Source organism: Crocodylus siamensis, chromosome 7, assembly GCF_052110815.1.
Source record: "Crocodylus siamensis isolate JL-2025a chromosome 7, ASM5211081v1, whole genome shotgun sequence".
NCBI lineage: Eukaryota > Metazoa > Chordata > Crocodylia > Crocodylidae > Crocodylus > Crocodylus siamensis.
In genome coordinates, this window is record NC_143401.1 from 44,593,249 (window position 1) to 44,608,508 (window position 15,260).

The window sequence follows — 15,260 nt, forward strand, 5'->3', positions numbered from 1 at the left end:
AGTCCGGGGAAAAGGATTTGGTAATGGGGGTCTACTAGAGACCCCTTCATTAGAATCATGACCTAGACCTGGTATTCGTCAGTGGCCGTTCAGGCAAGAGAGGCAGTGGTCATGGGGGGCCTAAATTACCCAGACATCTGCCGGGAGGAGCAAATGGCCAAAACAAACCACTCACATAGGTTCTTACACTCCATGCAGGACCTCCACCTAACCCAGGTGTCCAACCCCTCCAGGGGTAATGCCTTGCTAGATCTGGTCTTAGTAACAGGGGATGATCTTGTGGGTAGCCTGCAAGTGCACAGTAGCCTAGACATAGGGATTTGGAAAAAGTTTCAAAATTGTCAAAATGTTTCATAGTTTCATAGTTGTTAGGGTCAGAAGGGACCTCAATAGATCATCGAACCCAACCACCTACCCTGGGCAGGAAAGAGAGCTGGGGTCATATGACCCCAGTCAGGTGCTTGTCCAGACTCCCAAGGTTGGGGATAGCACCACTTCCCTTGGAAGCCCATAAAGAAGTTCTTCCTTGTTTCCAAACTAAATCTGCTCTCTCTCAGTTTGTGTCGCTTGTTCCTGGTTATTCCAAGGGATGCCCTCTGTGAGGGAGAGAAGGAGCCGGCGGGCTCCGAGGCTCCCCGCCCAGGCGCAATTACGCTGAACACGTGCACCCCAGCCCAAAACGTTGGGCAGAAACTCACCTCCTTCAGGTGCCAGGAGGAGGGAGGAGCTGGGACGACCAGACCCGGCATAAAGGAAGAGCTGGAGCCAGCCAGCGGAGGAGCGGAACTGGAAGGAGACAGCGGAGGAGCTGCCACCGGAGAGAGCACACTTGGGTGGCCGCGACCCGTCCAGAGATGCGGCAGGACCTTTTGGGGTAAGCGCAAGCCCCAGCGGGGCTGGTGAACCTGGACAGCTGGCCCAGCAGGGCCGAGGACTGCTTGATGCTGCTGGGAGCGCCGGAACCCGGCAGGGGCCGGTTACCTTATAAACCGTAATATAGGAGCACTCAGGGGCTGTGAGCCTGCGGCTCCTATAGCGAGGGGCAGAGCTGCCCCAAGGAGCCCTAGGGAGGGCTGAAGATTTCAAGGGGAGGTAAAAAAAGGGGTTTCAACCCCCACGGCATCCAGGGGAACATCAGGGGATGTCTGCTGAAGGTCGAAGCAGACCCCACCCTCTAGGACATCCCTGGCCCTAGCCTTTTTGTGTTGATCCTTGCATTTCTTTTATGGACAATTCGAGAGAGACCCAACCTGGGGTCTGCTCAGATAAGCGGTCACCTCCCGGCAGAACGGGCGAGGGTGTAGAGGTGGTGGAGCCCTCATCAACGCGGGACCCGCGAGAAGCAAAGGAATCTCACTTCTGGATGACACGCGCCGGACCATCTGAACTTATAGGTATTACCATCAAAGTTGTGGCAGGCGAGGCGAGCGCAGTCAGACGTCCAGCTGCAGGTGAGCCACTCCCTTGGCTACCGGTAAGCGGTCCTGACACGGGGAGGCAGTGCTACTTTGACTCCCCACCCCTCCCTCCCCCCCGAGACCGTGGTAAACAGAGGATCTCCTATTTCTCGCTGCTCCACCATCCTCCCCGCCCCGCCTGATGAATTTGTAAGTGGTCACAAGTTCTTCCCCTCTCAGCCTTCTCTTGAGGAGGCTGAAGAGGTCCAGGTCCCTCAGTCTCTTGTTGTAGGGCCTTACGTACAGGCACCTATCTATACAAGTAGCTCTCAGCTGGACCCTCTCAAGGTTACCCACATGCCTCTTGAAGTGCAATGCCCAAAACTGGATGCAGCACTCCAACTGCAGCCTGACAAATGCCACACAGAGGGGAAGTATCACTTCCCTGAACCTGTTCGTGGTGCACCTGCTAATGCATGATAGAGTATGGTTAGCTTTACTGATTACTTCATCACACTGACGGCTCATATTCATCTTGGAGTCAACTATGACTCCAAGATTGCTTTCTGCTGCTGTGCTGCTGAAGTCATCCCCTAAGCTACAGGTGTGTTGGTGATTCCTTCTCCCTAGATGCAGCACTTTGCACTTGTCTTTTTTAAACTGCATCCTATTCTTTTCTGCCCGCTTCCTTGAAAAGAATGTGTTCTGTTGTTTTCAAGGAATAGTCTTGTTTTCTGGTTCAATATTACTTTTAGTTTTTAAATGTTAATTTATGGAAAAAATAAAAACTCTAAATGATTAATTATTGAAACATTTCAACAAATCCAGTCCACTTTATTTTCTGATTATTGATTCCGGAACATTTTTGTGATTTCTCTTTTTTATCTTGATTTAGGATGGGAAAAATTTCAGAAGCTTACAGAATAAGAAAACAGTTTCCCACCCAGTTTTAATTAATAATTTTCATATGCAAGCTCTTTGAGAAATACTTATAAAGTGTCAAAATCAATCTCTATTAGCTAATACAAACAACAAAAATGTGGGAGAAAATAAAAGCAGTTATACATCTTTTGCTGTATGCATGCCCCCACCATTCTTGAATGCTCTGTGGGCTTAGACCACCAGTCTTCCAAAGAACAAAGATTCTCCATTCAACTGGAACTAAACTGCTGCTGTTACAGGCCTATATTCAAGTCTAATATGAGGCTTTTTTCATGCTGGCTGGGGACATGGCTTGCCTTGGATTTAAGTAGGTATGGAGTTTGTTTTGTGAATTATGAACTCTCTTTAGCTCAGCTTCCTTTGACCTTGGTTGGTGCTTCAGTCTGAAACAGTTCACTATGCTACAGATGAATGGCCTTTTCCACTGGTGGATGCAGTGGTGTGGCTACACCCTTCCTTTTCTGACTGTTGCAGGAGCAGCAGCTCGGAACTTAAACCCCAGGTAAGAATTCCCCCCACCCCCCACCTTCTCCTTCATGCTCAATCATGTCCCTTCCATCCCCTCCCCACCCTGCCACTGTCACTGTCCCCACCCTTCCAGGGGTAAAGGGAGCTCCTGCCCACTCCATCTAGACAGTGCAGGAGCTGGGTTAAGGCCAGGACTGTGACAGCAGCAGCAGCTGGGCCACTGTAGGTGTGTGGCTGCATTTTCAGAATCAAAAGTAAAAGTCTGTTCACTTGCTTATCGGTTTAACCTAAACTAACCTGCAAAGATTGAATCAATTCAGCCTTGGGCTTTTTGGCTGTTTGTTTTTAGCCTAGCTGTATACATGGAAGTTGGAGAAATGTGGCTTTCCCGAAGTTTTACTGTACATTGTGGCGGAATGCCGGGCTAGCGGTTCCAGCACCGCTTAGGGGAGCCACGGGCTTTGTGGAGCTGTGCGAGCGCGCGGCTTGTGGGGCAGGATTGGAGGTAGCTTTATAGCCGCCCTCGAGGTTCGCCGAGTTGGCACAAGTAGACGACTTAGAGTAAATTGTTAATGTTTCTTAATTTATAGGGTGTCCGTTGGTTCACGAGGTTCCAGAGCCAGCCCTTGCTCTCCAACAGTGGAACTAGTCCAAAGCTAGGTGCGGCTGCCAGCTCCGTAGTCCCAGAACTGGTCAACGGCTCATTTAGATGGGATGTTAGTAATAGAAGTTATTACAGAGTAAAACAAAAAGATTTTATTCACTCACCTGGCCTCACCCTCTTACGAATAAGAGAGGAGGCCCGTTGGAACGAAGCTGCAGTAAATACAAGTATAGTGAGCGTAGATATGCTGTCTAAGCTACAATGAGAGGCAGTCGAGGAGTGGAGTCTCCGACGTTTCTTCAGTTACAGTATGCTGGATACAAAGGGGGTCTGTTGGTTCACGGGGTTCCAGAGCCAGCCCTTGTGTTCCAACAGTGGAGCTAGTCCAAAGCTAGGTGCGGCTGCCGGCTCCATAGTCCCAGAACCGGTCAACAGCTCATGAGTGGGATATACAAGGGGGTCTGTTGGTTCACGAGGTTCCAGAGCCAGCCCTTGCGTTCCAACAGTGGAACAAGTCCAAAGCTAGGTGCAGCTGCCGGCTCCGTAGTCCCAGAACTGGTCAACAGCTCATGAGTGGGATATACAGTACAAAACTGTAACACGGTGAATCGTTGTTAGTTGTCGGATTTTTGAGACCTTTGTCTTCGCTGGGGTACACCCAGATGGAGAGGCTGAGAACTGGTCTATAGGGTGATCGGGCCTATAGAGTTTTCCGGTCGTCATCTCTGCTGTTTTCTGTTTCTTTGCCTCTTTATAGATGTTGGTTGGACTGCCTCTGTGACACTATGATATAACCTGAGCATACAGGGATAGGATAGTTTCTTTTACATAGTAATTGCTAGGCAGACTTTTTACATAAGTTTCATTTCTGCAAAAATAACACTTCTAGATAAGAAATAAAATCTACAAAATGTGCATGTGTAGCTTAATGCCAACAGAGAAAAATACAAAGCGCTCATTTAGCTTACTAGTTAAGACTTCAAGGTTATATAAATGTGAGAGTGCCGCGCGGCAGTTATACAGAAGAAAAAAAAATAAAACAGTTACATACATTACCAGCATATTTCCAATCTAATACTGCTGTTAATAATTGTTGCTGGGGTTCTGTTGCAGCTGTCTTCTGTCCAGCTAGGATCAAATGAGTCTCTGACCCAGTGGCATATTTGCATTTATGGCAATTGAATGACAAGCAGCCTTCTGCATAGAGTGCATACAGAGACTTAAATCTGTCTTTACCTTTAGGTGGCTAAGTGATTTTAGATCCTGCAGTTTAGCTTTTAATAATATCCTCCAGATTTGTTTTATCATACTTCCCTGTGTACAACTGTACTTGTCCTTATAAGCGTGCTAAGAAAGTTTCCATAATAGTCATTTCCTATTTCACCTAGGAAAGGACACAAGTCTGCAGTAGGACTCAGCATTTTAGTTGGGGAAAATCTATGACAGGGAAAAAATGAGGAAAACAACCCTTTTAATCCAATAATCTCACAGTTAGGGAACTTACTGGGGGAGTGGGAGCCCTTGGGTCTAGAACACCTTTAGCCAAAGGGAGTTTGAAGCACCTCCCACTTCCTGATTAAGTACTCTTACAAGCAGACCATGGCCTAGGCAAAGCTAAGACCATTTGCCATGCTCCCTGCTGAAGCTGACCCACCAAGTCCAAAATGTGAGCAAGCCAGAAGGATCCTAACTGTAGCTCAGTTTTGGATCATTATTTGTTACTTAAATATTTAAGTACTTAAATATGAGCAGGTGACATGTTTAAGTTATCTAAGTACTTAAATATGAATAGGTGACATGTCACAGCAGGAGAAAAACTGAATGGGACGGCGAGCGCGAAGAGGAGTCAAGTGTCAGCTGGCTGGGGAAGATCGGGAACAGTGTCAGGTCAGGTGAAGAATCAATGCCAGGAGCACAATACAGGAGCCAGCACAACTCCAGAAAACAGAGGACTAGCCAGGAAGAGGTGGCTGAGCCCTACAGTGACAAGTAAAACTTTTCTTATTTCTTTCATTATTATAACAAGGTTGGGCCATGCTGGAGCACCATTAAAAAAGACGAGAAATAAAGACAGTAAGCCCAACACCATTTAGCATGCTTAAAGGGGAAGACACCCTATTTGTTGGACTTTATACCCTTTGTGGAAAAAAAAAGGGGGGAATTGGGCTCATAGAGCCCAAAGGACTGAAACTCATCTTTGTTTATTTTACCTGAGTTTCTGTGGGTTGCTTAGAGAGAGGTATTGGACATAATACTTACAGCCACTGGAGAAGTTATTAATCAGTGGCTTGGAGAACATACTTTTGTCATTGACTTCATCCCAGGATGCGGTGATACCTAAGAAACAAGAGAAAACAGTGTAAAAAGGGAGATAGACACCTAATAAAAGAACCTTATCATAAAGAACACATACTGAGTTTTCATCTTTTATGGTCAACCAGATCATTTTATGAAAAAGTTCGAAACCTCAAGGGAATTAAACAGTACCCCATTGTCCAGTGGTGTTTAAGTTGCACCCTCCCAGTATAAACTGCTTAACATCAAGAAGTGGCAGGAGAGATTAGGGGTTACCACTGAGAAGAAAAAAAATGGGGAATACCCTTGTTATTTGAGATCTACTCTGGGAGACTCAGATTTACATACACCAATACACTAGACAGAATACATCACAGCTTGAATAAGGAACTGGATTTTGGGATGGGATTACAGATGGCAGTAATGCCAATTCTGAGCATACCAGCAATAACTGGGAACAAGATATTTCAGACTACCTTTTTTTATAATTAAATCCCTTTCTCTAATAACATTTTGATAATATAGGCACATCTTATTTTACAGATTTTGTTTGCCTAAAGTGAAAAACAATGAAATTCAGAGTAGGGTTCCTTCATCTATGGCAGTGGTCTCCAGCGGGTGCACAAGATGATCCATTGGGGTACAGGAAGAAAATATTAGCACTTCTATTTAGATGTATATTTATATAAATACACATATATTGGGGGTGCATGCTCAGAATTTTTTTTTACTGATAGGGGTGCGCAAATATAAATATACATATATTGGGAGTGCGTGCTCAAAAATTTTTTACTGATGGGGGTGTGCGATCAAAAAAGTTTGGAGACCACTGATCTATGGAACCTTTACTCAGGCTGCTGAGTCCTTATTAATGTGAAGAGTCTCTTTAAGTTCAGTTGGTAAGTGCTCTACATTCTGGCCCTTACTAATTATTCTTAAATTTCTACAAGATATATAACAGTAAATCCAGATGCCTTAGAAGAACAATCTGAAAAGGAAGAGACAGCAACTAAAACCAATAAAAAAAAAAGTTCATATAGACTTCATATATATATACAGGCTAGCAATCTAGATAGACATGGCAGTTGCTTGCAGACATTAAAAAAAAACAAGCCATGCCTTACCAGAAGAAGCAGAGTATTACTTCAAACCTGGCTCTCTGTAAAGATTGGGCACATCAGTGGGGTTTTTTGGTACTTTTAGCTAACGCTGATAAAATCAGTTATTAGATAAAAGCGCCCAAAAAGCCCCACTGAAATGCTGATCTTTACAGATGTCAGGCAAGCCGGGTTGATGTAATGCCCTGCCTCTTCAGGATATGCACAGAGCTTGGTACAGGAATGGATTAAGTTTACAGCAGAGCACCATTTTTTGAGTTTTTTTACATCTGCAAGCACCCGTTAAGTCTGACTGAATTTTGGCCCCTACTGTATGAAATTTTTGTACTAGTCACTTGACTTAAATAAATTTTAGCCTTTTAACCAAAGCCTTCCCTTCTATATATGCTGTGCATAGAGCCACCAGTGCAAGGCATGTTTGGTATGGTCACTCCTGAGGGCAGGCCAAACAAAACTAATCTACATGACATGTTCCTGTAACATGGAGACATAAATTATGCTGAAAAATATTAAACATAAATTACTACTGCTGCTGCAAGGAATGGGAACATCCTTCTCAGGCTGTCAAGCTGGCATGGCAACGCCATTAGCAGCAAAGAAAAAAACATCTGAGCTTTAAGGCCTAAGAAAGAACACAGAGGAGACAAGATCTACTGCAAATAATTCTAGTTCTCACAGATCAGTCTTCTGTATAAGTGGTAGTTCTAAGTGTGGGCATTCCCCTTTGCTGCTAGTCCCACTTCCAGGAGGAACAGGATGGGACCTTGTATACTGATTTGATTATTTAAGTTGTGCCTACAAAGGAAGGCTGAAAAAGTTCAGGATTATATAGATATTCACATAGTTATACTCAGTACAACGCATCTGAAAACCATTTCAATTGTATAAAATGTAGTGATTGGGCATTTAAGACGCATTAATGCCATTTAGACATCAGCTTTTCTTAACCACATCCTAAAAATACATCTGAGAAATTATTAAAATTAGGAACTGTATATGAATAGTTGGGTATGTAGTTTTTTTTTTTTCTTAAAATAGTTTGGCTTCAGCAATGGATAGGAAGAAGTAATACTTGTGTAATTCTTTTTGCCACTGAACAGGGAACTGATTCTTGCTCTCCTATAAATTAAGACTTAGTGCCTCTGTCAAATAGCTGGTCATAAAGAATATTCAAATATCCACTTACTAATTTGTCTTATTTAAATCCCATATGCATGAGGCAAGGATTTCTTAGGGTGGTATCATTTATTGGACCAATTGTATGCATACATTATACATTATATATTTGGTTCAATAAAAGATATCACCCTAGAGAAATCCTGTCCCTTTGCATTATTCCTGAAACATCATGGCTAAACATCATTCTAACACTACCTTAAATTCTATATACACTCTCTTGGGAGCTAGGGCCACCTACTTTCCACAGTGATTTGTAGCCTACTGCATTGCCCACACACATTACTAAAGAAATGGCAAGACTATCATTTCACCCAGGATTACTGTAACTGACCTTTATTATTGTCCATATAAAGAAATACATGGAAGTTACTAGGCAGCTACTGAAAAAAATGCTTCCCTTTCAGAGCTGCAGCAGCTACCTAAATGCAGTGTGCTTACTAATTGCGTGTGTCTGTAATAATTGTATATATAGTATATAATATATATGTAGCATACGCACAAATATAAGTGTACTGCTTATAAACTTTTCTATCTTCATTTGTTTTACACACACACACAGTTAGTAAGTACATTGCATTTAGGTCAGTACTAAGTGGGGATAGGGGCTGTTTACTTTGAAATATATTATTTGTAGTTTTTAGTTAGACTGATCAAAGTACAGCACTTATGTCAGTATTCATTTATGGAGAGGGACTGTCGGTATCACTCTCCTTAAGGAATTGGACTTACTGCTTTGAGAATTGTTGTTTTTCAGATGAAAGGTGGCTGCCCGACAGCCTTGGGGATTGACATTATCTGTGTACTGTATGCATAGGTACAATATAAAGAGCCCAACTGTTGATCCTTATCTACATTATCCCATTAATGAGTCTCAACCGTAACTTTCAGTAGAAGGACAGCTGATAAAGAAAACAGCAACTGACTCTGTTCAGATTCAGTGTTTATCCATTCTGCTGGAACAGCCAGTAACTTTGTCATATAATTGAACCATTGCTGGATAGCTCACCAAAAACCTCACAGGCCTGCATTGCCCCACAACTTTTTTGGCCATCAGCCACCTCACTTCATTTTCTGTTTGTTTTGAAATACATATGTTCCTTATGAACAATTAGTTTGGGATCCTTAAACACTTTTTCCTTCACATAATGGCTATTAAGCACAGCATGGTATAGTGATGGACGCTATAAGAAGCCTTGGAGAAATAAAGACTTCTGTATATGTAATCCCACATGCCTCACTAAAACATAACTCCCATAAACTAGGTGATCATATCAAAAAGAATATTACATAATTACTAAAGAGAAGACTAAATGCATCTGTAAGATTAAAAGTGTATCCTCTCATCAATTCAAATATATAACCTAATAATAAAAGTGATCATTGAGTAAAACAGACCAGAAACTGAAGTTTCGCTGACGCTCACAGAGTATGGGTTGGGGTGCAGGGAGGAAGGGAATAAGAAGGGGATACTTAGGTCTTGCTATGGAGTGCTTAGGTCACTCCTGTGCTACATTTTAACAGTTTGCAGTGATCTCCCATTTGCTGGTTGTAAACAGCCCTAGACAGTAAAAAGCCAAGAGTGAACATCCAGACTACATCCCTCCTTTACTAAATATATTCATCAGTAGCATCAGTAAGAGTCCCTTTATTTGTCCTACCCAACTGTATGCCAAGCATAGAGCTATTTTGTACTAGTGACATAGTGTATAGCAACTACAACACAATTCTAGCATAGGGTTTGGGTTTTTTTCCCTTGTCTTAATTATGTGGTAAATTCATTTTCTCTTCATTCATTGGCCTTTCATGAAGAAACACAGAATTTGAATTCTATATAAACAGTGTCCTGAGTCACAGGTGGATCAATCTGCAGAGAGCAGTTTAAATATTATTAATTTTGTTTTCATGAATACTATTATAACCATATCAGATTCTTTTTTTCTTCTGGTGTACAAATAATGAGTTTCAGTAAACCTAAAGAGCAGCCTCACTCTTCTCTGAATGGCATTTTTAAAACACTGTTTTATTTTATCTATATTAAGTAGTCCATATATGACCCTAATCTATCTAGTTTGTGCATGTGAAAGCATCAGAAAACATCAAATGGAGACTTAAATGTCATTTACTTGTTACTGTATTACATTACATTTGCAGGATTAAAGGAAAAATAACTGAAAGCAAACTGCTTCGAAGATCCCAATGGAAGGGAGGGGCCATCACCTTGGTTGCTCAGGGCTGTAGGGGAGCAATCAGGAAGGCCAAGGCAGAGATGGAACTGGGCCTAGCTACCCAGATCAAGGACAACAAGAAGTCCTTTTTTAAATAAATAGGGGATAAAAAGAAGGTACCAGGTAACGTGGGGCCTCTGAAGGACATGCTAGGAAATCTGGTCGTCACACCAGACAGCAAAGACTAACCTATATAACAATTTCTTTGCCTCTATTTTTGTGAGCAGGGACTGGGTCACCCCCCCCACTGGGACCCCCATAGGACCCAGGGGAGGTGCACCCAGGCCTATGGTCAGTGAGGACCTAGTCAGGGAACTTCTGGAGGGACTAGACATATTTAAATCAGCAGGTCCTGATTATCTCCACCCCAGCGTGCTGAGGGAATTAGCAGAGGTCATTGCAGGGCCCCTGGCACAGCTTTACGAGCACTCATGGTGCTCTGGTGTAGTGCCAGAGGACTGGAAAAGGGCCAATGTGGTTCCCATTTTCAAAAAAGGAAGGAAGGAGGACCCAGGAATCTATAGGCCAGTCAGTCTTACCTAGATCCTGGGTAAGCTTTTTGAGAGAATTATGCTGGCACATGTCTGCGAGGGGCCAGCAGGGGATATTATGCTTAGGAGCAACCAACATGGGTTCATAAGAGGCAGGTCCTGTCAGACCAACCTGGTAGCCTTCTATAACCAGGTCACAAAATCCTTAGATGCAGATGTAGCAGTGGACATAGTCTTTCTGGACTTTAGGAAGGCCCTCGACACTGTCTCTCACCCCATTCTCATGAAAAAATTAGGAGATTGTGATGTCGACACCTACACAGTCAAATGGGTCACTAGTTGGCTGAAGGGCCGCACACAGAGAGTGGTGCTGGATGGGTCTTATTTGACCTGGAGGAATGTGGGCAGTGGGGTTCCACAGGGCTTGCTCCTTGGGCCTACACTGTTCAACATCTTCACCAGCGACTTGGACAGGGGTGTAAATAGCACCCTGTTCAAATTTGCAGATGACACTAAGATGTGGCGAGAAGTAGGCATGCTAGAAGAGAGGAATAGGCTGCAATCAGACCTAGACAGGTTACAGGGGTGGGCAGATGAGAATAGGATGGGTTTCAACACTGACAAGTGCAAGGTACTGCACCTGGGGAGGAAGAACCAGCGGCATACTTACAGGCTGGGGAACTCTCTTCTCATCAGTGCAGAGGCAGAAAAGGATCTTGGAGTCATTATTGATGCCAAAATGAACATGGGCCAACAGTGTGGGGATGCGGTCAGGAAGGCCAACCGCACCTGTCATGCATCCACAAATGCATCTGAAGCAGGTCCAAAGAGATGATCTTCCCCCTCTATGCAACACTGGTCAGGTTGCAGTTGGAGTACTGTGTCCAGTTCTGGGCGCCGCACTTCAGGAGGGATGCGGACAACATGGAGAGGGTCCAGAGGAGGGCCACTCGCATGATCAGGGGGCAGCAGGGCAGTCCCTATAAGGAGAGGCTATGGGACCTGAACCTGTTGAGCCTCCACAAGAGAAGGCTGAGGGGAGATCTAGTGGCCATTTACAAACTAGTCAGAGGGGACCAGCAGGCATTGGGGGAGTCCCTGTTCCCCCGTGCACTCCCAGGAGAGACAAGAAATAATGGTCACAAGCTGGCAGAGGGTAGATTCAGGCTAGATATTAGGAGGCACTACTTCACGATCAGGACGGCTAGGATCTGGAACCAACTTCCAAGAGAAGTGGTGCAGGCTCCTACCCTGGGGGTCTTTAAGAGGAGGCTGGATGAACACCTTGCCATAGTCGTTTGACCCCAGTACTATTTTCTGCCATGGCAGGGGGTCAGACTTGATAATCTGCTCAGGTACCTTCCAATCCTACCAACTATGAAACTATGATGCAGCTTAAGAGATACAATCTCTTTTTCTCCCTTTGTGCACATGGCAGTTACACGTGCATAAAGAAAAAAATAGACCTTGTACAAGACTATATAGAAACAAATTTAAACTGGAATCACCAATGCACTTGTACAGGGTTGCCTTCTTTCAGGGGATCTCAAAATACTTTAAAACCATTAAATAAGCTGCACCATACTTAGTGGGGTGGGTAAGCACAGGATTGCCAAAACCATACACTTAGGCCTTCAAAATGATACAGCTGTCATAAAAGTAATGAGATTCAAAAATAGAATGTATTTTAAGTTATGTTAGTTACCTTATGTCTTCAGGGCAGTGGTTCTCAACCTTTTGTGAACTCAAGGCCCCCCTCAGAAAATGCCAGCTTTTAGTTTTCCTTTATTTTTTGATCTCAGAAAAATAATAGAACATTTTTTATGTTACAAAGAACACAGAAGATCCACAACTATGGATTCCTATTTGAATCCATGGATTTATCCTGTGAATCATGTTTGTAAACCGAACAGTGCTAATATTGTGTAAAACTGTGCAACACCCTTGAAAGGAGCTCAAAGCATCCCAGGGTGCTGTGGCAACATGGTTAACAATTACTGCTTTAGCATTCGCCTTTTCAAACTTAAGTTTATAATCTTTGTGGCTGCAGAGTTAAGTTTAATCTTTTTTGTTTGTATCAAAAAAAAAACGGAAAAAGAACCAAACCCCACTCCCCCGACTGCTCTCAGTCTCCTTGTCAGGCTCAGTCCATGTCCCTTTCACCCATGGTCAGGCTCTCAAATCCAAATCTCAACAGTGAAATAAATCAATTAGTCCAGTCACTGTTCTGCATAGGCCTGCCTGGCTTCTTTGTGAACATTCACAGTCCCAATGAGATCTTTTCCATGTGCAGCAAGGCTCTAACCTGGAACAGCAGTTTCCTCAGACCTCTCCTTCAGGTCCTCAGCTGACACTCCACTCCAGAGATTATCAACAGCTGTGTGTGTGCAGGACTCCTTCCTAGGGTCACTCCCAGGCATTCCTCTGGCACGTTTCATAACCCTTGCCTTCCAGGACACTCAGCCACTCCTCTCTCTGTGGCTTGCAGGGAATTGACCCTCCCTCTGCCCCTCTCCAGGGTTGGAAATACGTCTGGGCAGCCTCCCTCCTCAAATACTGAGCAAGATGCTGCTCCAGAAGTGCGGCGAATGTTTCTCTTCCCTTCCGGTCTCCAGCTGCAGCCCTGCCAGCCGTTCATGCTGTGAGTGGTGTTCTTTTTCACTCTCTCTATCTCTTGCTGCGGGCTGCTTTTCTTCTGACCTCCCCTGCCTAGCATGTAAGGTACCTTGGGGCTTTTGTTTGCTCTTTCTCACTCTTTCACAAGAGGCTAGGAAAAGGAAGAGATATTAATCAATAATATTTCTGAACATTTCCTAAAGTCAGTAACAGGGTTTAGATACCTGTAAAGAAATGTCTCAGAGAAAAAAACAAACCCTGGAGGAAATTTTGATTGTTATAATTACCTATGATTCATGTGCATATGAAACCATTTCCAAAGCACACCAAAAATCTATCAAAGACAAAAATATCCAGTTACCTGTGGGTGCACACTTTGCACAAGATAATCATTCTCTCTCCAATTTCTCAGTTCTAATCCTCAAAAGGAATTTACAAAACACCTTTCATAGACAAGCCTATGAACTTCACTTCTTAAATCTACTGGATACAAAAAATCATGAACTAGATATGGATGTTGGATTTATAGCAGGTTATAACCTGCCTGCCATTTGATAACCCCAGGTAACCTATCTGTATTTTACCAGCTACATTCTATCAACAGTTCTACATTCCTCCTCCCCCTACCCAACCTGTCTCTCACCTACTGTCTCCCATTCCCTCTGATCCTCACTGCCATGCATTTCCATTTTCACAGACCTGCAATTTACATATTGGCCACTATTTTACACAGGAGAGCACATAAACACTAACAGACTCTCCCTATTGCCTGAAGAAGGAAGTTTGTGCCCAAAAGCTTGCCAAGGACAATTTTTCCAACTATTTAGCTTGTCAAATAAAAGATATCACATCAACCTTGTCTTTGTGGCGGGCCAGTAGGGGGCACTCCTGCGTTGAGCCGCCCAACTCCCTGCGCCCGACCACCTTCCAGGCTCTGAATGCCTCCCTAGGGGCGCCTTATGCTTGGCCGACCCCTCCCCCAGAGCACACTCACTAGTCTGGGGGTAACATCGGCGCCACCACCCCGAGAAGGGACTGTCTCGGCCCTGTATCCTCGGGGAAACACAGGCCTAATAGTCCGATGGGTACTCGACCCAGTACAGGCACTTGGGGCACTTTCCCAAGTCAAGGGGGCAAAAAGTAAAGTCTCCCTTAGTCCGCAGACCTAAGGGGTCTCTTAGGCATAATTTAGACCCACCCCTCAATAAGTCTCCCACACCAGTCAAAAAGGAGAACTTTATTGATTACAAGGGGTAGGGTAAACTAGGGTACAGGGTTGAGCAATATCTTAGAAATCCTAAAGAGCAAACAGTGTGGCTGAGGTAGCCTTTTGATTACGCATCTGTGTTACTGCCAGCTAAATATCTAATCCAATTGAGTAGCTTACTCACAAGCATCTTCCAGAGTTCTCCAGTTTCCCCTCTGGAGTCTTGGGGTGAGAGAGAGAACTAGGTTCAGATGGTAAGGCTTCTTTGTCTCCCCTGCTTTGCTGCTGCTTCACCTCATGACCGAAGAGAGAGAGCCTCCTTACCCCCCACAACCTATATAGCCCCTGTGACCTCATTCACCTGGTCCAGTGGAGGTCAGCCCCAGTTGGCTGTCAGCCAACCAATTTGAAATCCATCACCTGTTACCAGGCAGATTCCAGCTCCCCAGGTAGATGCCCCTCACCCAGGTGGCGGATGCCAGTCACGTAGGCAGAGGGAGCAGGTTCCCCCCTCCCTCAGGAATGCAGCCAGCTCAGGTTACCTAAAGAGACAGGCTGAGGTGTGAATCCTCTGTGCTGGCCCATCTAATCACATTGTAACAGGGCAGAGATTTTGGGGAGAAACCAAGGTGGCTTTCTGCCACAGTCTTCCTATGCCCTTAGACCAACATGGCTACAACCAACACCCCTTTCCAAAGCTTTTGCACTTTACTGGAAT

At 44.3% G+C, this 15,260-nt stretch overlaps 1 protein-coding gene and 1 long non-coding RNA gene across 16 annotated transcripts in view; one reads left to right on the top strand and one right to left on the bottom strand.

Moving 5' to 3' along the window:
- Positions 1-3,196: 3,196 nt before the first annotated feature.
- On the bottom strand, positions 3,197-13,151 carry LOC149859738 (uncharacterized). The gene is made up of 3 exons (XR_016443542.1): positions 13,025-13,151; positions 5,671-5,748; positions 3,197-4,206 (listed from the first exon to the last, which is right to left on the bottom strand). It is a non-coding gene; the product is annotated as an uncharacterized LOC149859738 (long non-coding RNA).
- LOC149859739 (uncharacterized) overlaps positions 13,041-15,260 on the top strand; it is a 39,918-nt gene continuing 37,698 nt past the window's right edge. For 4 of the 15 annotated variants that reach the window (XR_016443535.1, XR_016443534.1, XR_016443531.1 and 1 more), the window contains exon 1: positions 13,041-13,360. The gene's annotated coding sequence lies outside the window, so the exon portion shown is untranslated. The remainder of the gene's footprint in view (positions 13,361-15,260) is intronic. The other 11 variants (XR_016443541.1, XR_016443538.1, XR_016443536.1 and 8 more) reach the window with 6 other exon arrangements.